Source organism: Osmerus eperlanus, chromosome 26 (assembly GCF_963692335.1).
Source record: "Osmerus eperlanus chromosome 26, fOsmEpe2.1, whole genome shotgun sequence".
Classification (NCBI taxonomy): domain Eukaryota; kingdom Metazoa; phylum Chordata; class Actinopteri; order Osmeriformes; family Osmeridae; genus Osmerus; species Osmerus eperlanus.
This window is the reverse complement of record NC_085043.1, coordinates 3872160-3898145: the sequence shown is the minus strand read 5'-3', so window position 1 is coordinate 3898145 and position 25986 is coordinate 3872160.

The window sequence follows — 25986 nt, the reverse complement described above, 5'->3', positions numbered from 1 at the left end:
TGAACTAGTACAATGCCAAATATTGTAAATGCATTGAAAACGCTATTCAGGAGCTGAAAAGCACTTTAAAGCAATAAAGAATGAAAGTCTCAAAACTCGGAATCTAATGGCTAAATCTTGTCAGTAGAGTATGGATTAGATGATTTAAAGTTTATTTGAGTCAGTGTGGCCTGTTTTAGGCTGAAATGTAAGTCAAAGTAAAGTCATGTGAACTAGTACAATGCCAAACATTGTAAATGCTATTCCTGAGCTGAAAAGCACTTCAAAGCAACAAAAGAATAAAAGTCTCAAAATTTGGAATCTAATGGTTAAATCTTTTCAGTAGAGTATGGATTAGATTATTCACAGTTGATTTGAGTCGGTGTTACCTGTTTTAGGCTGAAATCTAAGTCAAAGTCATGTCATGTGAAATAGTACGATGCCAAATATTGTAAATGCATTGAAAACGCTATTCAAGAGCTGAAATGCACTTGAAGCAATCAAGAATGAAAGTATCAAAACTCGGAATCTAATGGCTAAATCTTGTCAGTAGAGTATGGATTAGATGATTTACAGTTGATTTGAGTCAGTGTGACATGTTTTAGGCTGAAATCTAAGTCAAAGTAAAGTCATGTGAACTAGTACAATGCCAAATATTGTAAATGCATTGAAAACGCTATTCAGGAGCTGAAAAGCACTTTAAAGCAATAAAGAATGAAAGTCTCAAAACTCGGAATCTAATGGCTAAATCTTGTCAGTAGAGTATGGATTAGATGATTTAAAGTTTATTTGAGTCAGTGTGGCCTGTTTTAGGCTGAAATGTAAGTCAAAGTAAAGTCATGTGAACTAGTACAATGCCAAACATTGTAAATGCTATTCCTGAGCTGAAAAGCACTTCAAAGCAATAAAAGAATGAAAGTCTCAAAATTTGGAATCTAATGGTTAAATCTTGTCAGTAGAGTATGGATTATATGATTTACACTTGATTTGAGTCAGTGTGACCTGTTTTAGGCTGAAATCTAAGTCAAAGTAAAGTCATGTGATTATTCACAGTTGATTTGAGTCGGTGTTACCTGTTTTAGGCTGAAATCTAAGTCAAAGTCATGTCATGTGAAATAGTACGATGCCAAATATTGTAAATGCATTGAAAACGCTATTCAAGAGCTGAAATGCACTTGAAGCAATCAAGAATGAAAGTCTCAAAACTCGGAATCTAATGGCTAAATCTTGTCAGTAGAGTATGGATTAGATGATTTACAGTTGATTTGAGTCAGTGTGACATGTTTTAGGCTGAAATCTAAGTCAAAGTAAAGTCATGTGAACTAGTACAATGCCAAATATTGTAAATGCATTGAAAACGCTATTCAGGAGCTGAAAAGCACTTTAAAGCAATAAAGAATGAAAGTCTCAAAACTCGGAATTAATGGCTAAATCTTGTCAGTAGAGTATGGATTAGATGATTTAAAGTTTATTTGAGTCAGTGTGGCCTGTTTTAGGCTGAAATGTAAGTCAAAGTAAAGTCATGTGAACTAGTACAATGCCAAACATTGTAAATGCTGTTCCTGAGCTGAAAAGCACTTCAAAGCAACAAAAGAATAAAAGTCTCAAAATTTGGAATCTAATGGTTAAATCTTTTCAGTAGAGTATGGATTAGATTATTCACAGTTGATTTGAGTCGGTGTTACCTGTTTTAGGCTGAAATCTAAGTCAAAGTCATGTCATGTGAAATAGTACGATGCCAAATATTGTAAATGCATTGAAAACGCTATTCAAGAGCTGAAATGCACTTGAAGCAATCAAGAATGAAAGTCTCAAAACTCGGAATCTAATGGCTAAATCTTGTCAGTAGAGTATGGATTAGATGATTTACAGTTGATTTGAGTCAGTGTGACATGTTTTAGGCTGAAATCTAAGTCAAAGTAAAGTCATGTGAACTAGTACAATGCCAAATATTGTAAATGCATTGAAAACGCTATTCAGGAGCTGAAAAGCACTTTAAAGCAATAAAGAATGAAAGTCTCAAAACTCGGAATCTAATGGCTAAATCTTGTCAGTAGAGTATGGATTAGATGATTTAAAGTTTATTTGAGTCAGTGTGGCCTGTTTTAGGCTGAAATGTAAGTCAAAGTAAAGTCATGTGAACTAGTACAATGCCAAACATTGTAAATGCTATTCCTGAGCTGAAAAGCACTTCAAAGCAATAAAAGAATGAAAGTCTCAAAATTTGGAATCTAATGGTTAAATCTTGTCAGTAGAGTATGGATTATATGATTTACACTTGATTTGAGTCAGTGTGACCTGTTTTAGGCTGAAATCTAAGTCAAAGTAAAGTCATGTGAACTAGTACAATGCCAAACATTGTAAATGCATTGAAAACGCTATTCAAGAGCTGAAATGCACTTGAAGCAATCAAGAATGAAAGTCTCAAAACTCGGAATCTAATGGCTAAATCTTGTCAGTAGAGTATGGATTAGATGATTTACAGTTGATTTGAGTCAGTGTGGCCTGTTTTAGGCTGAAATCTAAGTCAAAGTAAAGTCATGTGAACTAGTACAATGCCAAACATTGTAAATGCTATTCCTGAGCTGAAAAGCACTTCAAAGCAATAAAAGAATGAAAGTCTCAAAACTCGGAATCTAATGGCTAAATCTTGTCAGTAGAGTATGGATTAGATGATTTACAGTTGATTTGAGTCAGTGTGACCTGTTTTAGGCTGAAATCTAAGTCAAAGTAAAGTCATGTGAACTAGTACAATGCCAAATATTGTAAATGCATTGAAAACGCTATTCAGTAGCTGAAAAGCACTTTAAAGCAATAAAATAATGAAAGTCTCAAAACTCGGAATCTAATGGCTAAATCTGGTCAGTAGAGTATGGATTAGATGATTTACAGTTGATTTGAGTCAGTGTGACATGTTTTAGGCTGAAATCGAAGTCAAAGTAAAGTCATGTGAACTAGTACAATGCCAAATATTGTAAATGCATTGAAAACGCTATTCAGGAGCTGAAAATCACTTTAAAGCAATAAAAGAATGAAAGTCTCAAAACTCGGAATCTAATGGCTAAATCTGGTCAGTAGAGTATGGATTATATGATTTACACTTGATTTGAGTCAGTGTGACCTGTTTTAGGCTGAAATCTAAGTCAAAGTAAAGTCATGTGAACTAGTACAATGCCAAACATTGTAAATGCATTGAAAACGCTATTCAAGAGCTGAAATGCACTTGAAGCAATCAAGAACGAAAGTCTCAAAACTCGGAATCTAATGGCTAAATCTTGTCAGTAGAGTATGGATTAGATGATTTACAGTTGATTTGAGTCAGTGTGGCCTGTTTTAGGCTGAAATCTAAGTCAAAGTAAAGTCATGTGAACTAGTACAATGCCAAACATTGTAAATGCTATTCCTGAGCTGAAAAGCACTTCAAAGCAATAAAAGAATGAAAGTCTCAAAACTCGGAATCTAATGGCTAAATCTTGTCAGTAGAGTATGGATTAGATGATTTACAGTTGATTTGAGTCAGTGTGACCTGTTTTAGGCTGAAATCTAAGTCAAAGTAAAGTCATGTGAACTAGTACAATGCCAAATATTGTAAATGCATTGAAAACGCTATTCAGGAGCTGAAAAGCACTTTAAAGCAACAAAAGAATGAAAGTCTCAAAACTCGGAATCTAATGGCTAAATCTTGTCAGTAGAGTATGGATTAGATGATTTACAGTTGATTTGAGTCAGTGTGGCCTGTTTTAGTCTGAAATGTAAGTCAAAGTAAAGTCATGTGAACTAGTACAATGCCAAACATTGTAAATGCTATTCCTGAGCTGAAAAGCACTTCAAAGCAACAAAAGAATAAAAGTCTCAAAATTTGGAATCTAATGGTTAAATCTTTTCAGTAGAGTATGGATTAGATTATTCACAGTTGATTTGAGTCGGTGTTACCTGTTTTAGGCTGAAATCTAAGTCAAAGTCATGTCATGTGAAATAGTACGATGCCAAATATTGTAAATGCATTGAAAACGCTATTCAAGAGCTGAAATGCACTTGAAGCAATCAAGAATGAAAGTCTCAAAACTCGGAATCTAATGGCTAAATCTTGTCAGTAGAGTATGGATTAGATGATTTACAGTTGATTTGAGTCAGTGTGACATGTTTTAGGATGAAATCTAAGTCAAAGTAAAGTCATGTGAACTAGTACAATGCCAAATATTGTAAATGCATTGAAAACGCTATTCAGGAGCTGAAAAGCACTTTAAAGCAATAAAGAATGAAAGTCTCAAAACTCGGAATCTAATGGCTAAATCTTGTCAGTAGAGTATGGATTAGATGATTTAAAGTTTATTTGAGTCAGTGTGGCCTGTTTTAGGCTGAAATGTAAGTCAAAGTAAAGTCATGTGAACTAGTACAATGCCAAACATTGTAAATGCTATTCCTGAGCTGAAAAGCACTTCAAAGCAACAAAAGAATAAAAGTCTCAAAATTTGGAATCTAATGGTTAAATCTTTTCAGTAGAGTATGGATTAGATTATTCACAGTTGATTTGAGTCGGTGTTACCTGTTTTAGGCTGAAATCTAAGTCAAAGTCATGTCATGTGAAATAGTACGATGCCAAATATTGTAAATGCATTGAAAACGCTATTCAAGAGCTGAAATGCACTTGAAGCAATCAAGAATGAAAGTATCAAAACTCGGAATCTAATGGCTAAATCTTGTCAGTAGAGTATGGATTAGATGATTTACAGTTGATTTGAGTCAGTGTGGCCTGTTTTAGGCTGAAATCTAAGTCAAAGTAAAGTCATGTGAACTAGTACAATGCCAAACATTGTAAATGCTATTCCTGAGCTGAAAAGCACTTCAAAGCAATAAAAGAATGAAAGTCTCAAAATTTGGAATCTAATGGTTAAATCTTGTCAGTAGAGTATGGATTAGATGATTTACAGTTGATTTGAGTCAGTGTGACATGTTTTAGGCTGAAATCTAAGTCAAAGTAAAGTCATGTGAACTAGTACAATGCCAAACATTGTAAATGCTATTCCTGAGCTGAAAAGCACTTCAAAGCAATAAAAGAATGAAAGTCTCAAAACTCGGAATCTAATGGCTAAATCTTGTCAGTAGAGTATGGATTAGATGATTTACAGTTGATTTGAGTCAGTGTGACCTGTTTTAGGCTGAAATCTAAGTCAAAGTAAAGTCATGTGAACTAGTACAATGCCAAATATTGTAAATGCATTGAAAACGCTATTCAGTAGCTGAAAAGCACTTTAAAGCAATAAAAGAATGAAAGTCTCAAAACTCGGAATCTAATGGCTAAATCTGGTCAGTAGAGTATGGATTAGATGATTTACAGTTGATTTGAGTCAGTGTGGCCTGTTTTAGGCTGAAATCTAAGTCAAAGTAAAGTCATGTGAACTAGTACAATGCCAAACATTGTAAATGCTATTCCTGAGCTGAAAAGCACTTCAAAGCAATAAAAGAATGAAAGTCTCAAAATTTGGAATCTAATGGTTAAATCTTGTCAGTAGAGTATGGATTAGATGATTTACAGTTGATTTGAGTCAGTGTGACATGTTTTAGGCTGAAATCTAAGTCAAAGTAAAGTCATGTGAACTAGTACAATGCCAAACATTGTAAATGCTATTCCTGAGCTGAAAAGCACTTCAAAGCAATAAAAGAATGAAAGTCTCAAAACTCGGAATCTAATGGCTAAATCTTGTCAGTAGAGTATGGATTAGATGATTTACAGTTGATTTGAGTCAGTGTGACCTGTTTTAGGCTGAAATCTAAGTCAAAGTAAAGTCATGTGAACTAGTACAATGCCAAATATTGTAAATGCATTGAAAACGCTATTCAGTAGCTGAAAAGCACTTGAAGCAATAAAAGAATGAAAGTCTCAAAACTCGGAATCTAATGGCTAAATCTGGTCAGTAGAGTATGGATTAGATGATTTACAGTTGATTTGAGTCAGTGTGACATGTTTTAGGCTGAAATCGAAGTCAAAGTAAAGTCATGTGAACTAGTACAATGCCAAATATTGTAAATGCATTGAAAACGCTATTCAGGAGCTGAAAAGCACTTTAAAGCAACAAAAGAATGAAAGTCTCAAAACTCGGAATCTAATGGCTAAATCTGGTCAGTAGAGTATGGATTAGATGATTTACAGTTGATTTGAGTCAGTGTGACATGTTTTAGGCTGAAATCGAAGTCAAAGTAAAGTCATGTGAACTAGTACAATGCCAAATATTGTAAATGCATTGAAAACGCTATTCAGGAGCTGAAAAGCACTTTAAAGCAATAAAGAATGAAAGTCTCAAAACTCGGAATCTAATGGCTAAATCTTGTCAGTAGAGTATGGATTAGATGATTTACAGTTTATTTGAGTCGGTGTTACCTGTTTTAGGCTGAAATCTAAGTCAAAGTCATGTCATGTGAACTAGTACAATGCCAAACATTGTAAATGCATTGAAAACGCTATTCAGGAGCTGAAATGCACTTTAAAGCAATCAAGAATGAAAGTCTCAAAACTCGGAATCTAATGGCTAAATCTTGTCAGTAGAGTATGGATTAGATGATTTACAGTTTATTTGAGTCGGTGTTACCTGTTTTAGGCTGAAATCTAAGTCAAAGTCATGTCATGTGAACTAGTACGATGCCAAACATTGTAAATGCATTGAAAACGCTATTCAGTAGCTGAAAAGCACTTTAAAGCAATAAAAGAATGAAAGTCTCAAAACTCGGAATCTAATGGCTAAATCTGGTCAGTAGAGTATGGATTAGATGATTTACAGTTGATTTGAGTCAGTGTGACATGTTTTAGGCTGAAATCTAAGTCAAAGTAAAGTCATGTGAACTAGTACAATGCCAAACATTGTAAATGCTATTCCTGAGCTGAAAAGCACTTCAAAGCAATAAAAGAATGAAAGTCTCAAAACTCTGAATCTAATGGCTAAATCTGGTCAGTAGAGTATGGATTAGATGATTTACAGTTGATTTAAGTCAGTGTGGCCAGTTTTAGGCTGAAATCTAAGTCAAAGTAAAGTCATGTGAACTAGTACAATGCCAAACATTGTAAATGCTATTCCTGAGCTGAAAAGCACTTCAAAGCAATAAGAGAATGAAAGTCTGAAAACTCTGAATCTAATGGCTAAATCTGGTCAGTAGAATATGGATTAGATGATTTACAGTTGATTTGAGTCAGTGTGACCTTTTTTAGGCTGAAATCTAAGTCATGTCATGTGAACTTTCAGCCTAAAACAGGCCACACTGACTCAAATCAACTGGAAATCACCGAATCCAAGATTTAGCCATCAGATTCCGAGTTTTGAGACTTTCATTCTTGTATTGCTTTAAAGTGCTTTTCAGCTCCTTAATAGCCGTTTTCAATGCATTTACACTGTTTGGCATTGTACTGGTTCACATTACAGGACTTTGACTTAGATTTCAGCCTAAAACAGGCCACACTGACTCAAATCAACTGGAAATCACCGAATCCAAGATTTAGCCATCAGATTCCGAGTTTTGAGACTTTCATTCTTGTATTGCTTTAAAGTGCTTTTCAGCTCCTTTAATAGCCGTTTTCAATGCATTTACACTGTTTGGCATTGTACTAGTTCACATTACATGACTTTCTTAGATTTCAGCCTAAAACAGGCCACACTGACTCAAATCAACTGGAAATCACCGAATCCAAGATTTAGCCATCAGATTCCGAGTTTTGAGACTTTCATTCTTGTATTGCTTTAAAGTGCTTTTCAGCTCCTTAATAGCCGTTTTCAATGCATTTACACTGTTTGGCATTGTACTGGTTCACATTAAAGGACTTTGACTTGATTTCAGCCTAAAACAGGCCACACTGACTCAAATCAACTGGAAATCACCGAATCCAAGATTTAGCCATCAGATTCCGAGTTTTGAGACTTTCATTCTTGTATTGCTTTAAAGTGCTTTTCAGCTCCTTTAATAGCCGTTTTCAATGCATTTACACTGTTTGGCATTGTACTAGTTCACATTACATGACTTTCTTAGATTTCAGCCTAAAACAGGCCACACTGACTCAAATCAACTGGAAATCACCGAATCCAAGATTTAGCCATCAGATTCCGAGTTTTGAGACTTTCATTCTTGTATTGCTTTAAAGTGCTTTTCAGCTCCTTAATAGCCGTTTTCAATGCATTTACACTGTTTGGCATTGTACTGGTTCACATTAAAGGACTTTGACTTGATTTCAGCCTAAAACAGGCCACACTGACTCAAATCAACTGGAAATCACCGAATCCAAGATTTAGCCATCAGATTCCGAGTTTTGAGACTTTCATTCTTGTATTGCTTTAAAGTTCTTTTCAGCTCCTTTAATAGCCGTTTTCAATGCATTTACACTGTTTGGCATTGTACTAGTTCACATTACATGACTTTCTTAGATTTCAGCCTAAAACAGGCCACACTGACTCAAATCAACTGGAAATCACCGAATCCATGCTACTTTACTGCTACTTTACAAGATTTAGCCAATAGATTCCGAGTTTTGAGACTTTCAGTCTTGTATTGATTTAAATTGCTTTTCAGCTCCTTAATAGCCGTTTTCAATGCATTTACACTGTTTGGCATTGTACTAGTTCACATTACATGACTTTCTTAGATTTCAGCCTAAAACAGGCTACACTGACTCAAATCAACTGGAAATCACCGAATCCAAGATTTAGCCATCAGATTCCGAGTTTTGAGACTTTCATTCTTGTATTGCTTTAAAGTTCTTTTCAGCTCCTTTAATAGCCGTTTTCAATGCATTTACACTGTTTGGCATTGTACTGGTTCACATTAAAGGACTTTGACTTGATTTCAGCCTAAAACAGGCCACACTGACTCAAATCAACTGGAAATCACCGAATCCAAGATTTAGCCATCAGATTCCGAGTTTTGAGACTTTCATTCTTGTATTGCTTTAAAGTGCTTTTTAGCTCCTTTAATAGTCGTTTTCAATGCATTTACACTGTTTGGCATTGTACTAGTTCACATTACATGACTTTCTTAGATTTCAGCCTAAAACAGGCCACACTGACTCAAATCAACTGGAAATCACTGAATCCAAGATTTAGCCATCAGATTCCGAGTTTTGAGACTTTCATTCTTGTATTGCTTTAAAGTGCTTTTCAGCTCCTTAATAGCCGTTTTCAATGCATTTACACTGTTTGGCATTGTACTGGTTCACATTAAAGGACTTTGACTTGATTTCAGCCTAAAACAGGCCACACTGACTCAAATCAACTGGAAATCACCGAATCCAAGATTTAGCCATCAGATTCCGAGTTTTGAGACTTTCATTCTTGTATTGCTTTAAAGTGCTTTTCAGCTCCTTAATAGCCGTTTTCAATGCATTTACACTGTTTGGCATTGTACTGGTTCACATTACAGGACTTTGACTTGACATGCGTGAAGTCAAGTTCACAGGCCAGTTCTTTGAACTCTTCACTGGAAAACTGTGGCCCATTGTCACTGACCACTTCGTCTGCTACTCCATAGCGGGCAAAAGTAGCTTTTAGCTTTGTGACCACTTGGGCGGTGGTGGTGGTGGGCATATGAAGGATCTCGATGAATCGTGAATAGTAATCAGATATGACTAAGTAATTCTGTTTGTTGTATTCACACAAATCCATGCCAATTCGTTTCCATGGTCTGTCAGGAAGCGGTGTGGAGATCAATGGGCTCTCTGGACTGAGCTCTTCATTGTTCTTGACATGACTGGCAGGATAAGACTGTCTGTTTGATATGAGCTGATATACCCGGCCACCAGACAGCAGAGTTAGCTCTGTCGCGGCATTTAGTCAGTCCCTGATGGCCATTATGGATGCGCTCTAGCACATCGGTTCTTAAATTCTCCGGGATTACTATCCTATTGCCTCCAATCACCAGGCCCTGGTGGGTCGACAACTCGCTTCTCATGGGGAAGAACTCCCTAACGGTGGGGTGTGCCTTACTTACGTGGTTGGGCCACCCGGACTGGATGTATCTGCTCACAGCTTGCAGTGTATCATCAGCAGCGGTGCCATCTCTGATGCTGTCCATCTTCCGCTCTGTAGCTGGCATGTTGTCCACGATGGATGCCACGTAGCATTCCACATCTGTGTGCGTGTAGTCCCCCTCCTGTGGCTCTCCCACCAGACTCCTGGATAGTGTGTCCGCTGTCACGAGGGTCTTTCCTGGTGCGTACTCAGCCGTAGGATTGAACCTCATGAGTCGCATCAGTAGTCTCTGGCAGCGAATGGGAACATTATCCAGATCTCTGGAGTTCATCAGGGGGACTAACGGCTTGTGATCTGTTATCAGCCGAAACCCCTCTAGACCGTGTAAATATTTCCCAAACCGTTCACACGCCCAGACGCTCGCCAAACACTCCTTTTCTATCTGGCCGTACCTGGTCTCTGCCTCATTCAGGCGCCGGGAACAGTAGGCGACAGGCTTCCAGCCCTCGCTGTGTTGCTGCATCAGCACGGCCCCGATGCCGTAACTGCTGGCATCTGCAGAGACAGCTGTGGGTTTGTTGACGTCGTAGAACGCCAGTGTTGGTGGGGTCGTGAGGAGCTCTTTGATGCGCTTGAATGCTGACTGCTGTGGTGGGCCCCACGTCCATGCAGATTTGGACTTCAGCAGCTCATACATGGGCTGTCCGACTTCAGCTAAGTTCGGGATGTATTTCCCTAAATAGTTTACCATCCCAAGGACTCTCTTTAGCTCCTGTATGTTCTTAGGTGCCATCAGCTTGTCTATTGCAGACACCTTAGCTGGGTCCGGCCGTGTGCCATCTGCGTCAATCTCGTGACCCAGGAAGTGGAGTCTTTTCTGTCGCAGAGCACGTTTTTCTGAATTTAGTTGCAGCCCAGCACTATCCAGACGTTCCATAACTTTCTGAAGACGTTCATCGTGCTGGCTCATGTCTTTTCCATGGACTATGATGTCATCCATGTAAACAGCTGTACCCTGGACGCCTTTGATCATTTTCCTTTGAAAGATTTCGGGAGCACTAGATATCCCAAATGGAAGGCGTTTGAAGCAATACCTGGCAAATGGCGTGATGAAGGTTGTCAGCCTTTGACAGTCCTTGTCTAGCGGTGTTTGCCAGAACCCTGATGCTGTGTCCAAGGCGGAGAACACAGTGGACCCGCTCAGCTCAGCTGTGATTTCCTCCGCCGTTGGCAGAACAAACTTCTCCCTCTTGACGGTCTTGTTAAGCTTTCTCAGGTCGACGCAGATACGCACCTGGCCTGATTTCTTAGGTGCAGGCACCATGGGAGCACACCACTCCGTGGGCTCCGTCGTCTTTTCTATGACGCTGTTTGCCTCCATCCTGTCCAGCTCCAGCTTAACAGGTGTCATGAGGGGAATGGGAACTCTGCATGCAGTGTGGACAGCATAGGGCTGGGCATTGTCCTGGAGCACTATTTTCACTGGCTGTGTGTTGAGCAGGCCAAATTCTCCCCTGCCACTGACCTCGTAGACTCTCTTCACAAGCCCCATTGCCTGTGCTGCTGCCCTGCTTAGGAGATTGCTCACTCTCTCTCCTCTAACTACGTAGAGTTGAAGTGAATGCTTCTTGTTTTTGTACCATGTACTTGTTTTGAATTGGCCCATACAGTTCAGCTGTCCACCTGGACTGCACAGCATGGCCTCCAAAGGGTGTAGGTCAGTCACTCGCTTGAGGGTTTTAAAAGTCTCCTCACTCATAATGCACACGTCTGCCCCAGTATCTATTTTAAAAGAAACTTGCTTGTGGCAGATATTCAGCTTAACTGTCCATTGCTCGCTACTGCTCAAAGGGTTGCTTCTTACTGAGCCTAAAAAATAAGCTGTATTTTCTTCCTGTTCAGTAACTTCGTTCACAACTTTACTTTTGCACATCCTTTCCCAGTGTCCTACTTTCTTGCATCTGTTGCACATGGACTTAATTGCTGGACAGTATTCTTGCTTTTTGTGCATTATTTTCCCACATCTATTGCATGTCTCACCGCATTCGTTGTGTGTGTTGTTGCTCCGTTTCATTACGTTGTTTTCGCTCGTCCATTCTGTGTTCACCTCCTCATGCTAACGAGACTCTTGTACGGTCACCTCCAACGTCAGATTCGGTATCATCTGCAATTTCCGGGATAACTCTTTGTCCCTAATGCCCACCACGATTCGGTCTCTAATGTGCTCGTCGCGAGTTATTCCGAAATCGCAGTGCTCACCCAGCTAACACATGACGTTGCGGCAACGTTGCCAGTAAGTGCTCAGTTGGTAACCCGCGACGTTACCTTCTGGCAACGTTGTGGCAACGTCGTAGCAACGTTATAAAGGGAATGTTGCCAGTTGGTCCCATGGACAACGTTGCCACGACGTCGTACCTTGGTCGGCTGGTTACGTTATTTTAAGACCCGTGGACAACGTTGCCGCGACGTCGTACCTTGGTCGGCTGGTTACGTTATTTTTAGACCCGTGGACAACGTTGCCGCAACGTTGTACCTTGGTCGGCTGGTTACGTTATTTTTAGACCCGTGGGCAACCTTGCCGCGACGTTGTACCTTGGTCGGCTGGTTACGTTATTTTTTGGTCCCATGGACAATGTTGCCGCGACGTCGTACCTTGGTCGGCTGGTTACCTTATTTTTAGACCCGTGGACAACGTTGCCGCAACGTTGTACCTTGGTCGGCTGGATACATTAATTTTGGTACCATGGGTTAAGTTACGGTTAAGTCGCTCTTTGGTCGCAGGACAACGGATCTCGAGTGCAATATAGTGGTTTATCCAGAGATGGAGTGATCACACTGGACTGCTCTCAGTTCTGACACCTTTGCAATGTAGCCATAGTCTACATGAATTTCAATCACACACAATATTAAATGTTGCACCCAGCACGTATAAATGTAGACAATGCATGTAATTCATGTGCAGCTCTGCCCCAGCATGTCATTGGTCATCAATTTTCTCATATGCAAAAACATAGCTTTAATAAATAAAAGACTGAATTTGGAATATAATTTAGTCTTTCATTCTTTACTATAAACATGTACAAAAGCAATCAATGTGTGATGTGTAACATGATTAAGCAAACATTATTTGTATAGCACACCAAAGCTGTATGACACACAATGCAAATTTGTGCTCCAATTATTTTTGTGATACAAAATTGTTAAATGTGACCAAAAGGTAAGCGACTCTTAAGAGTTTCATTTCCAAAGACAAGTCATCACAGAATATTACAATTCTTCCTTAGCAAACCTGCCCCTCAGTCTGCCCCTGAGCAACAACTTTGCGCATGCCCATTTCAACGCATCGCTGAAACTGGGGTTTCAGAAGAGATTTTGCAGGGGTTCAACACCGTCTTGTACGCATTGGATTTCAACTGGAAATTAGCTACTTCAAAGGTGAGTTTCTTTACAAAAATAGTTTAAATATATAAACATCTGAGTCACCACCTTACCGCGGTGGAGGGGTTTGCGTGTCCTAATGATCCTGGAAGCTATGTTGTCGGGGGCTTTATGCCCCTGGTAGGGTCACCCAAGGCAAACAGGTTCCAGGCGAAGGATCAGACAAAGCGTGGCTCAAAAACTACCATGAAGAAAACTAACAATGGTTCTCAGTTGCCCCTGCCCGGAAGCGGGTCACCGGGCCCCCCCCCTGGAGCCAGGCCCGGGGGTGGGGCTCGATGGCGAGCGCCTGGTGGCCGGGCCTTTTCCCATGGGGCCCGGTCGGGCACAGCCCGAAGAGACAACGTGGGACCCCCTTCCAGTGGGCTCACCATCCGCAGGAGGGGTCATGGGGGTCGGGTGCAGTGCGAGACGGGCGGCGGCCGAAGGCGGGGGCCTTGGCGGTCCGATCCTCGGCTGCAGAAGCTAGCTCTAGGGACGTGGAACGTCACCTCGCTGGCGGGAAAAGAGCCGGAGCTGGTGGGCGAGGTAGAGAAGTTCCGACTAGATATAGTCGGCCTCGCCTCGACGCACAGCATCGGCTCCGGAACCAGTCTCCTTGAGAGGGGCTGGACTCTCTTCCACTCTGGAGTTGCCCTCGGTGAGAGGCGTCGAGCTGGGGTGGGAATACTTGTTTCCCCTCGGTTCGGCGCCTGTACGTTGGGGTTCACCCCGGTGGACGAGAGGGTAGCCTCCCTCCGCCTTCGGGTGGGGGGACGGGTCCTCACTGTTGTTTGTGCTTATGCACCAAATGGCAGTGCAGAGTACCCACCCTTTTTGGAGTCTCTGGGAGGGGTACTGGAAAGCGCTCCTGCCGGAGATTCCCTCGTCCTCCTGGGGGACTTCAATGCTCATGTGGGCAATGACAGTGAGACCTGGAGGGGCGTGATTGGGAGGAACGGCCCCCCCAATCTGAACCCGAGCGGTGTTTTGTTGTTGGACTTCTGTGCTAGACACGGCTTGTCCATAACGAACACCATGTTCAAGCATAAGGGTGTCCGTATGTGCACTTGGCACCAGGACACCCGAGGTCTCAGTTCGATGATAGACTTTGTAGTCGTGTCGTTGGATCGGAGGCCGAATGTCTTGGACACTCGGGTGAGGAGAGGGGCGGAGCTGTCAACTGATCACCACCTGGTGGTGAGTTGGCTACGATGGTGGGGGAAGACGCCGGTCAGGCCTGGCAGGCCCAAACGTAATGTGAGGGTCTTCTGGGAACGGCTGGCAGAATCCCCTGTCAGAAGGAGCTTCAACTCCCACCTCCGGGAGAGCTTCGACCATGTCTCGGGGGAGGCCGGGGACATTGAGTCCGAATGGGCCATGTTCCGGGCCTCCATTGTTGAGGCGGCCGACCGGAGCTGCGGACGCAAGGCGGTCGGTGCATGTCGCGGCGGTAACCCTCGGACTCGGTGGTGGACGCCGGAGGTGAGGGAAGCCGTCAAGCTGAAGAAGGAGGCCTATCGGACTTTGTTGGCTGGTAGGACTCCAGAGGCAGCTGATGTGTACCGGCAGGCCAAGCGGAATGCGGCTTTGGCGGTCGCGGAGGCAAAAACCCGGGCGTGGGAGGAGTTCGGCGAGGCCATGGAGAATGACTTCCGAACGGCTTCGAAAAGGTTCTGGACCACCATCCGGCGACTCAGGAGGGGGAAGCAGTGCACTGTCAACGCTGTATATGGTGGGGATGGTGCGCTGCTGACCTCGATGGGGGACGTCCTGGATCGGTGGAAGGAATACTTTGAAGACCTCCTTAATCCCACCAACACGCGTTCCGACGTGGAGGCAGTCTGGGGACATTGGGGGGGGCCCTTCTATCTCTGGGGCTGAGGTTGCCGAGGTGGTTGAAAAGCTCCGCGGTGGCAAGGCCCCTGGGGTGGATGAGGTCCGCCCGGAGTTCCTTAAGGCTCTGGATGTTGTAGGGCTGTCTTGGTTGGCACGACTCTGCAACATCGCGTGGACATCAGGGACAGTGCCTCTGGACTGGCAGACCGGGGTGGTGGTTCCCCTCTTTAAAAAGGGGGACCGGAGGGTGTGCTCCAACTTTAGGGGGATCACACTCCTCAGCCTCCCTGGGAAAGTCTATTCAGGGGTGCTGGAGAGGAGGGTCCATCGGATTGTCGAACCTTGGATTCAGGAGGAGCAATGTGGTTTTCGTCCTGGCCGTGGAACTGTGGACCAGCTCTATACCCTCGGCAGGGTTCTGGAGGGTGCATGGGAGTTCGCCCAACCAGTCTACACATGTTTTGTGGATTTGGAAAAGGCGTTCGACCGTGTCCCTCGGGGGCTCATGTGGGGGGTGCTCCGGGAGTACGGGGTACCGGACTCCCTGATCGGGGCTGTTCGGTCCCTGTACGACCGGTGCCAGAGTTTGGTCCGCATTGCCGGTAGTAAGTCGAACTTGTTCCCGGTGAGGGTTGGACTCCGCCAGGGCTGCCCTTTGTCACCGATTCTGTTCATAACTTATATGGACAGAATTTCTAGGCGCAGCCAGGGCGTTGAGGGGGTCCGGTTTGGGGACCTCAGGATCGGGTCGCTGCTTTTTGCGGATGATGTGGTCCTGTTGGCTTCATTGGGCCGTGACCTCCAGCTCTCAATGGAGCGGTTCGCAACCGAATGCGAAGCGGCTGGGATGGGAATCAGCACCTCCAAATCTGAGGCCATGGTTATCGACCGGAAAAAGGTGGAGTGCAATCTCCGGGTCGGGGAGGAGATCTTGTCCCAAGCGGAGGAGTTCAAGTATCTCGGGGTCTTGTTCACGAGTGAGGGAAGGATGGAGCGCGAGATCGACAGGCGGATTGGTGCGGCGTCCGCAGTGATGCGGGCTCTGCATCGGTCCGTTGTGGTGAAGAAGGAGCTGAGTCGAAAGGCGAAGCTCTCTATTTACCAGTCGATCTACGTTCCTACCCTCACCTATGGTCACGAACTGTGGGTAGTGACCGAAAGAACGAGATCGCGAATACAAGCGGCCGAAATGAGTTTTCTCCGCAGGGTGTCCGGGCTCTCCCTTAGAGATAGGGTGAGAAGCTCGGTCATCCGGGAGGGGCTCAGAGTAGAACCGCTGCTCCTCCGCGTCGAGAGGGGCCAGTTGAGGTGGCTCGGGCATCTGATGAGGATGCCTCCCTGGTGAGGTGTTCTGGGCACGTCCCACTGGGAAGAGGCCCCGGGGAAGACCCAGGACACGCTGGAGGGACTATGTCTCTCGGCTGGCCTGGGAACGCCTCGGGGTCCCCCAGGAAGAGCTGGTGGAAGTGGCCGGGGAGAGGAAAGTCTGGGCCTCCCTGCTTAGGTTGCTGCCCCCGCGACCCGACCCCCGGACAAGCGGAAGATGATGGATGGATGGATATATAAACATATTTTCAGAAATTGGATGGGGCATGCTAATACGTATATGTTTGAAATTTAGACCATTTAGCCTGTTTATGTGCTATCAGATTCACATTGTTTACGTTAGGATTTCGCTTGCTACAGTACAGTAGAGGTTAAACCCTCCAGAAAGTTATGTTGAAATACTGAAAATGCATAGGCCTAATTGTTATCAAAGTTTAGTGTCTCACAAATCACCCACAAAAGAATCAGTGAAAATAAACGTTCAGAACTGTTAAAAAACCTTGTCCCAAAATAGTTTATTTAGCCCGGAATTTTCAAAGACTGTGGAGCTAGCGTGGCTGATCACGTTTTAATCAGTCGGCCATGGCATGCACAGCAATGGCGTCTATAAAAGTATTATGTCACTAATTTTTCCAATTTGTAAATGACATCTGTTTTTGGATAAGTTTATTCGTTTTAACCTTTAGATGCGTGAGTTCTAAATATTTCCGACGCTTCCACCAGTTATTTTTCCAAAACGGCAGCTAGGTAGCTTTAATTAGCTTCCGTTACCTAGCAACCTAGCATAATTCTCGTAGCAATGCTACTACCTGCTAGTGTTACTTGTTAGCCTACTAATTGTAAATTTTGAAGCCTTACTATAGCGTTTGTCATATAGTTTTTGTCTATCGGAAAACAGTCGGTTGGAATGTTCAGAATCACACGTGCGACGCTACGATGTGGGGCCCTGCTTTCGAACGATCACATATGTGCAATGCTACTCATTTAATATCAATATGCTATAACTATGTACATAAACTACATTCCATTTTCATTTCTGTACAGATTATCCTACCACCGTCACACGGCCTAGCACTGTGTCCCTGGGAAATGATGGTAAAGTAATGAATGACCGTTTAAAACAGTGACAATAATTGTATGATGTTTTGAAGCAAAAGCATGACTTAAAAGTTTTGCATCACCAGATTCCATACCCCTAGATGTCAACTCTGGTCTGGTGGAGGTGAACCAATTGGGGGCCCAGGAAAACAGCTGGCAGCCAGGCAAGTGCAAATATAAGACACTCAAAAAAATATATGCTTTGTATACAACCATTCAAGGTAACATTTGTTATTTACATCATTGTTACAGCTAATCTAGAAGAACCACAGTGTATGCCAATCATGCTAACTCTTGTTAACTTGTTTTACTTGTCTTTAATGACAGACACATTACAGGTTATGCTCCGGAAGATGGAGACATTGGAGGAGAACCAGCGAGAGGCTCTCCTATTCAGGCGACTACAGGGCAGACACACTGAAGAGGTGCCAGTGATGGACCTACAGGTGGCCCAAACACAGGCTGAACTCCAAGACCTTGAGGAGTGCCTTAAGGTGGTGGAGTTGCGAAAGAGAGTGGTAAGTGGTAAGCTTGGAGATGCCATGAACTATGGCTTATACGCAGCGTTCAACGTTCACATTGGTGCTGACAATAAGTTCATGACTTCTAATTCCAGACGCTGTGATGAAGTGGAAGACGGGACTGGGAGAGAAAGATGTGGAGCTCCTCATAGAGGAGACACTCAAACACACCCCGGCAGCCCATTCAAAACAAGCCAGGTGAATGAATCATGATTGCAGCTTCCATATCCAACCTTTCACATGGCTATGTGACAAAAATCTAGAATCACATCTTTTTTTGATGATGTATATTATTTTAGATGTGATTTTTTTATGACTTGTATAGCGCCTTTTTACACGTGCAATTATGTTGATAGAACACTAACTTATTTTGTGCTTCATTGTCAGGGCCAACAGACAGGACCTGTAGCGGGGACTGGCAGAAGATTTTAATTCACTGTTTGGCACTTTGTTTGAAATAAAATGACAATGTTACATGGAAATGCTGCCTTGTTTATGATTAGCTGGAGTCAGGCTACACATCACACAAACATAGTCCTCCTAAAGTTGGCTACCATGTAGCCTATTATACAAGAACAAGTAGCATTTTGGGCAAATGAGGTCTGCATATGAACCGCCCAAATATAAGCAGTAGAATTGAGAAATATAGGTTACTTAGTTAACGTTGCAGTTACGGACTGGCAACGTCACGAAAGTACGTTGCTAGGAGGTCGCGGTTACGGACTGGCAACGTCGGAAAATGACGTTGCTAGGAGGTTGCCGTTACAGACTGGCAACGTCGGAAAATGACGTTGCTAGGAGGTTGCGGTTACAGACTGGCAACGTTGGAAAATAACGTTGCCACGACGTCGCGGTTACGGACTGGCAACGTCAAAAGATTGCGTTGCGGTTACGTTCTGGCGTCCCACAGATGCACGGTCCCGCAACGTCGCCAAAGACGTTGCGGCAACGTATGTTTGGTCATCGAGTGACGTTGCGGCAACGTAAGGGCAACGTAACTGTGTTAGCTGGGATATTTATTTATTATTGTTTATTTTCGCCGCCCTAAGGATCAGTCAATATTTGGACTACATACACAACGGCGGTGTCAAAAGGTTCGTCTTGTTAGCGATTGCGTTGGTTGTATTTTTATTTACGTTCCGTTGCATGGTTTAAGTAGAAATTGCATTTCACTAACGTCACTACGTCACGAAAACACGCGTGACTACCTGTAGCAGAACATTCGTTTTGCATCTGTTAACTTGGGGGATAGCTAGGCTAACTATAGCTTTACTGCAAGGCAGCTGCAGAAACGCCACAAGCAACGAGGCCAGGGTGATAACTATTTACTCATTTTACTTTGTGATGTGAAACACAATTATGAAATGCAATGTACAATATTATCTGATATTATTAAGGAAGTAGGCCCACATCTACTTTCGGAAACGGTAGTCTACTATTTCACTGAAGCATTAGCATGACATTAGCCTCTGTTGCCCGGGCAACACATACCACAGTGGTCTATGATGCATCTGTTTTCAATCGTTAAAATAAACATTCCTCACAAATACATTTTCTTTGTAGGATTTATTATGACATTACATTACAAGTAAACGATTTGTTGGTGAAATTATCATTACCTGTGGTTTCAAACCAGTGTTGCTCACTGCAACGCTGTAGCCTACGCGAGACACACTACAAAAACATCTACATAGCTGTTTAGGAAGTCAAACGGCGACAGAACATGTTTGGCACTACCCTTACTTAAATCAAAAGTCTTTCAATAGGTGAAACTATCTGCTATCTAATAACCTGAACTTCATTGCCACAGCCTAAACTTTGTCAATCTGTTCATGAAAATAATTAATTTCAGCCTAAATCGTACAACGGAACGTTAAATCGAATTCAACCAACGCAATCGCTACCAAGACGAACACAGCAGTAGTCTAGTACTGTACTGTAGTAGTAGAATTTACCGGTGTTGTGTCCCTACTGGTTTCCGAACTAACTGGTTTCCCAGCGGTGCGTGCACCTATCAGTCTGCCTCTATCACCAGATTCGTCACAAATTCACAAACATATTACTGGCTATTTTCAAGTCGGATCTCATATTTGCTGCGGCGAATATAAAAGTATAAGCTGCGTACGCACTACATTACCATTAACGACAAAATAAATGGAGACAAAATAAAACATTTGCAGACTCGCATGAAGTGGGATTCGATCGCACTAGAGCAAAACACGTAATACACCGAAGGCCGTTGCTTTACACCACGAGCTATTTTAGCTCATGGAAATTACTCAAATCAGTTACGTACTTAGTAACCACCCTGGCCTTCAGGTAACATCTTGATTTGGCTTCTTCTGGAACAACTGGTTACCATAGATACTACCCGAATGTAGGCTACTAATCACGTATTTGGGGTTTGTTCCGAGGCAATAGCCGTATTTACCCCGACATCAAAGCTCCTTCTGACACCACATATTAAAAATTCATACTAACGTCGCTGCTATCCCAGACAATACGATCAAAAAACGCGTAACACAACATGGAAACATTCGTTTCCTATGCGATTTCGTGTAGCCTATGGCTGAGTGTTCCCTCGCTATATCTTTTGAAATCAATTCATTTCATAATTTTATATTCTGAACAAATGTAATGATTACTCCATTACAGCCATTCACGCCATGAAAATGGAAGCTAAGAAAATAAAAGATTCGAGTGGGATTCGATCCCACGAGCAAAAACACGTCCATCGTTGCAACCCTTTGCATTACATCGCGAGCTACTGAAGCACATGAGTATGGAAGGAATTCAGTCACGAAATTATTAACTACGTTAGCCTTCAGGCAACACGTTGTTTTGGTTCTTCTGAATCAACTAGTTACCGTAGACACTACCCGAATGTAGGCTACTCATCACGTATTTGGAGTAGCCTGTATATGTAGTAATATTCTACCCGCAACACAGTACTGAAGGTGTCGAATTTATTTGTGACCAGCGTCCAGGAAACTTTGTGAGGTTTCTATGATACATACATTTGTATTTTATGTCAAACAAACACACAACACTCATGTAATGCCATCATATTGTCTTTATTATGTTGAAGCACTACACATGTTTGTATGAAGTACTATAAACAATTATTACATCTAACATCCAGGTAACTTTTGAGGTTACTTGGTTTGGGGTTCATCCAAAACAGCTGGTTACCTGTTAGGGTTACCTTGCCATGAATATCAGAAGTAGGATGATGTCTGTGCCCACGTTTCTAAATCATGCCACTTATCATAGGAGTCAATCAATCAATTAAAGTAATTTCACACAGTACTGTACAGCACAGTTAAGCGAGTATAAATGGGGCAGGTGAAAGGTTCTTTTCTCAGTAGCAACGGAGTCGGTTTATGGTTTCTAGTATTTAAAGAAATTAAACAAAGAGCAAATATGGATCCTCAGAAAGTCCAAGAAATTGTTTCACTGAAGCTGAAGAACATCTATTCTCCAAACTTCACCAAAAGTGAAAGATCCCGTGTACAACATGCAGCCTTTTGGTTTCATTTGCTTTGTGTTGGGAAGCCACCATTGGGGCAGGACTTCTATTGTCCTGCATGTACTCTGTGAAGGAACAGAGTACATGCAGCAACATGACATTTAAAAGATGTGTGACACACGGCTGGTGGACATCGGTCCCTTCCAGTCCATCCATCTACCTGGCTTCCCTGTTATGTTGTGCCAATCACATGTCACCAGCCTGTGGCTACCATTGCTTAAACTGACATTTGCCAACTCTGACCCGAGTTGACCTTTGGACTTCTGTGTTTGGCACTTTTCTTAATGTAAAACTATGTTTAACCTGTGTTCTGCACCTCTCTTTCACCAACCAACTCTGGAGGAGGGGATCCCTCACTGAATTGCTCCTCCCAAGGTTTTCTGGGAGTTTTTGCTTGTCTTCCTTGAAAATTGAGGTTGGTTGAGGGGCAGTTCTATGGGCACATGTGAAGCCCTCTGTGACACTGCTTGTAAAAAGGGATATTCAAAGGAGATGTAATAATTGTTTATAGTACTTCATACAAACATGTGTAGTGCTTCACATAATAAAAACAATATGATGGCATTACATGAGTGTTGTGTGTTTGTTTGACATAAAATACAAATGTATGTATCATAGAAACCTCACAAAGTTTCCTGGACGCTGGTCACAAATAAATTCGACACCTTCAGTACTGTGTTGCGGGTAGAATATTACTACATATACAGGCTACTCCAAATACGTGATGAGTAGCCTACATTCGGGTAGTGTCTACGGTAACTAGTTGATTCAGAAGAACCAAAACAACGTGTTGCCTGAAGGCCAACGTAGTTAATAATTTCGTGACTGAATTCCTTCCATGCTCATGTGCTTCAGTAGCTCGCGATGTAATGCAAAGGGTTGCAACGATGGATGTGTTTTTGCTCGTGGGATCGAATCCCACTTGAATCTTTTATTTTCTTAGCTTCCATTTATTATGGCGTGAATGGCTGTAATGGAGTAATCATTACATTTGTTCAGAATATAAAATTATGAAATGAATTGATTTCAAAAGATATAGCGAGGAAACACTCAGCCATAGGCTACACGAAATCGCATAGGAAACGAATGTTTCCATGTTGTGTTACGCGTATTTTGATCGTATTGTCTGGGATAGCAGCGACATTAGTATGAATTTTTAATATGTGGTGTCAGAAGGAGCTTTGATGTCGGTGTATTACGTGTTTTGCTATAGTGCGATCGAATCCCACTTCATGCGAGTCTGCAAATGTTTTATTTTGTCTCCATTTATTTTGTCGTTAATGGTAATGTAGTGCGTACGCAGCTTATACTTTCATATTCGCCGCAGAAAATATGAGATCCGACTTGAAAATAGCCAGTAATATGTTTGTGAATTTGTGACGAATCTGGTGATAGAGGCAGACTGATAGGTGCACGCACCGCTGGGAAACCAGTTAGTTCGGAAACCAGTAGGGACACAACACCGGGGCAGCTTCTCCACACAGGGCTATATCGCATTTTGCGTTGTTACTGACAATGATTGCTACCAGTGAGCTTTTTATGAATGAGCGATTTTCCACTAAATAAATGTCAAGCTTATTTACGTTTTTGGGGGCATATTTTCAGTTAGCAGATGGTACTGTTTGAATCGCGATTCTATCTTCTGCCGGTAACGTCGTAGAATAATCTTCAAAGGGGGTTCTTTATTAATGAATGAATGCAATATGAGTAGGCTAAATGCCTGAAAATATCACGAGAAGGGAAAACTTAAAAGGACGTTTAAGTCATAGAGATTAGGTCCATTTTTACACCGGTCTGCCAAATTTATTCGTTTTGATTCAGCCTGTCAGCTGCCTCTTGCAGGGGAAATGAGAAGACATCATATTTCATTCTACACTTCACTCGTATTTTGAGTTGTAAATGAGCAGCAAAAAAAAGATGCTTTTAAATCTATGTAATCTTTATAAATAATAAGTAGGCCCGATGCATTTTTATATAAAATATACAGACCCCTGTGCAACCGACGCAAGCAAGCACACCCTACAATTTCCCCAGAAATTGTATCCTCTCTAGTTTACTTTAGTCATGGCACTAATCATTCAGCTAGTGTTTCAACTTTTTTTTCATAAGTTTAAGGGTACGGTATTGGAAATTGCTTCGGCAAATGGTAGGTGGATTATTATTACACTTAAGCAAGACTGTGCTACTTGTAGCGACCACAAGAATGTCGCTGAGAGGCTAAGTAAGGGAGATTCACTTGAGTGACGTGCTGCCAACAATTTCAATGTCCGCTCTGGAAGTTACGTTCTTCTGTTTATTTATAGGCAGATACATATATTTCTTGAACAGGACAGCAGACAGCAAAATTGCAAGTGCTTCTGTGCAAAGTGGCAATATTAAAATATACATGCAATTCTTCCAGTAAGCGTTTTAGTTAATCTAAAATTCCAATAGTCAGCATATTGAGCGGTCAACAAAAAATGTGCTCTCCCTACTCACCCCCTTGCCATACTACCACAGGTGCCCAGGTGCATGTATTCATTCACTAATTCCTATGCCAATACCCACGTGACTTGCATACACACCCACCAGATACCAAAATAAAAGCACTAAAGCACAGACCAATTCAACCATGGCATATGGCCGCTATATTCCAGCCCCTAATTATTACCAACCATAGTTGTAATAATTAACATTACATAGCACTATAACATCAAAGTCATGCAATACACATACGTATTCTTGTGTGTTCCAAGAGGCAGCTGGCTCTTCTTTCTTCAAAGGGTGCAAGTCTAGTCTGGGCCAGAGGTTCAAGCACATAGCCCATCGGAGTGATCTTTACCATCACTCTCTGTCCAGTAAGTTAGTTGGTCAGTCGTCAAACAAACAAACAAGCAAGAGTTCTTCAGGCTTCCGCCTCTTGTAGAAGACAGACCTTAGTTATTGGCCTGTCCAGCTGGTTTGTCTTTGTCTTGATAAGCAGCCTTCGTACAAGACCTCTTCTGTCTGGGAACGTTTGGATGACCTTTCCCATTATCCAGGAATTACGAGGTGCTGTCTCATCCACAATGAGGACTATGTCCCCCACCGTGAAGTTGCGCTTCTTGTCACACCACTTTTGCCGTTCCTGCAACTGTGGTAGATACTCCTGGACCCACCGCTTCCAAAATAAATCTGACATATACTGGACTTGCTTCCACTTACAAAGTGACCTGAGAAGACCTTTAAGCCTAAGGATCCATGCCACAGACTTTCTCAATCGAGTCCAGGAGGAGAAATGATTGATTAAACGAGAGGTAGCATCTTCCTGCTCTGAGCAATGCACAGCATTCACTAAAACACTGACCTTGACCTCTGGATCATCTGGTAGGAGTTTACTTTGATCTGGGTTCACGGGCCAGTCCTGTTCAGGATGCAGAAGATACTCGGGTCCTGACAGCCAGGTAATATTCTTAAGGAACACATCTACACGTAATCCTCTAGAGGCTGAATCTGCTGGATTGCTAGTGGTATTCACATACCTCCACTGAGATACCTGAGATACTTTGAGAATTTCAGAGACTCGGTTGGCAACAAACGTACGAAATCTTGACGTTTCATTCTTGATGTATTTTATCACAGTTGTACTATCGCACCGAAATACTGATGGCTGAAGCTGCATATGCAACTCCCTTTTCCAGAATGTGTCCATGCGGCTTGCCATTGTAGCAGCAATAAGTTCCATGCGTGGTATAGAAACAGACTTCAATGGTGCTACCCTGGATTTACCCATGACGAAGGCACTGTGTACCTCTAAATGTGCATTATGCAAAAGCAGGTAAGTCACCACACCATAGCCATCCTCGCATGCATCTGAAAAATGATGTAAGCGTGCCATGATGACTTCTCCAAAGTCTGGTGGTTTCAGGCATCTTGTGGCTTGGAATTGTTCCAACTGACTGAGTTCTTCCAGCCACTGTGTCCATTCCTTTGACTCTAATGGTGGAATAGGATCATCCCAACCAAGTTCTTTCCTACACAGCTGTTGAAGAATAATCTTAGCAGTAAGGACAACAGGACTCAGGATTCCTAGAGGATCATAAATTGAACTCACAACTGAGAGGATACCTCTTCTGGTTATAGGTTTTTTTGGGACCACTATCTTAAACTTGAAAGCATCAGATTGAATGCACCATTGTACCCCCAACACTCTCTCCACAGGAAGTATGTCATGGCTCAAACTTAAGTTCTTCATATCTTTTGCCCTTTGCTCTTCTGGTATTGCCTCAATCACAGCACGTCGATTGCTCATCCATTTGGTCAATTTGAAGCCGCCTTTAGAGCATATGGACAAGAGGTCATGATAAAGTTTCAC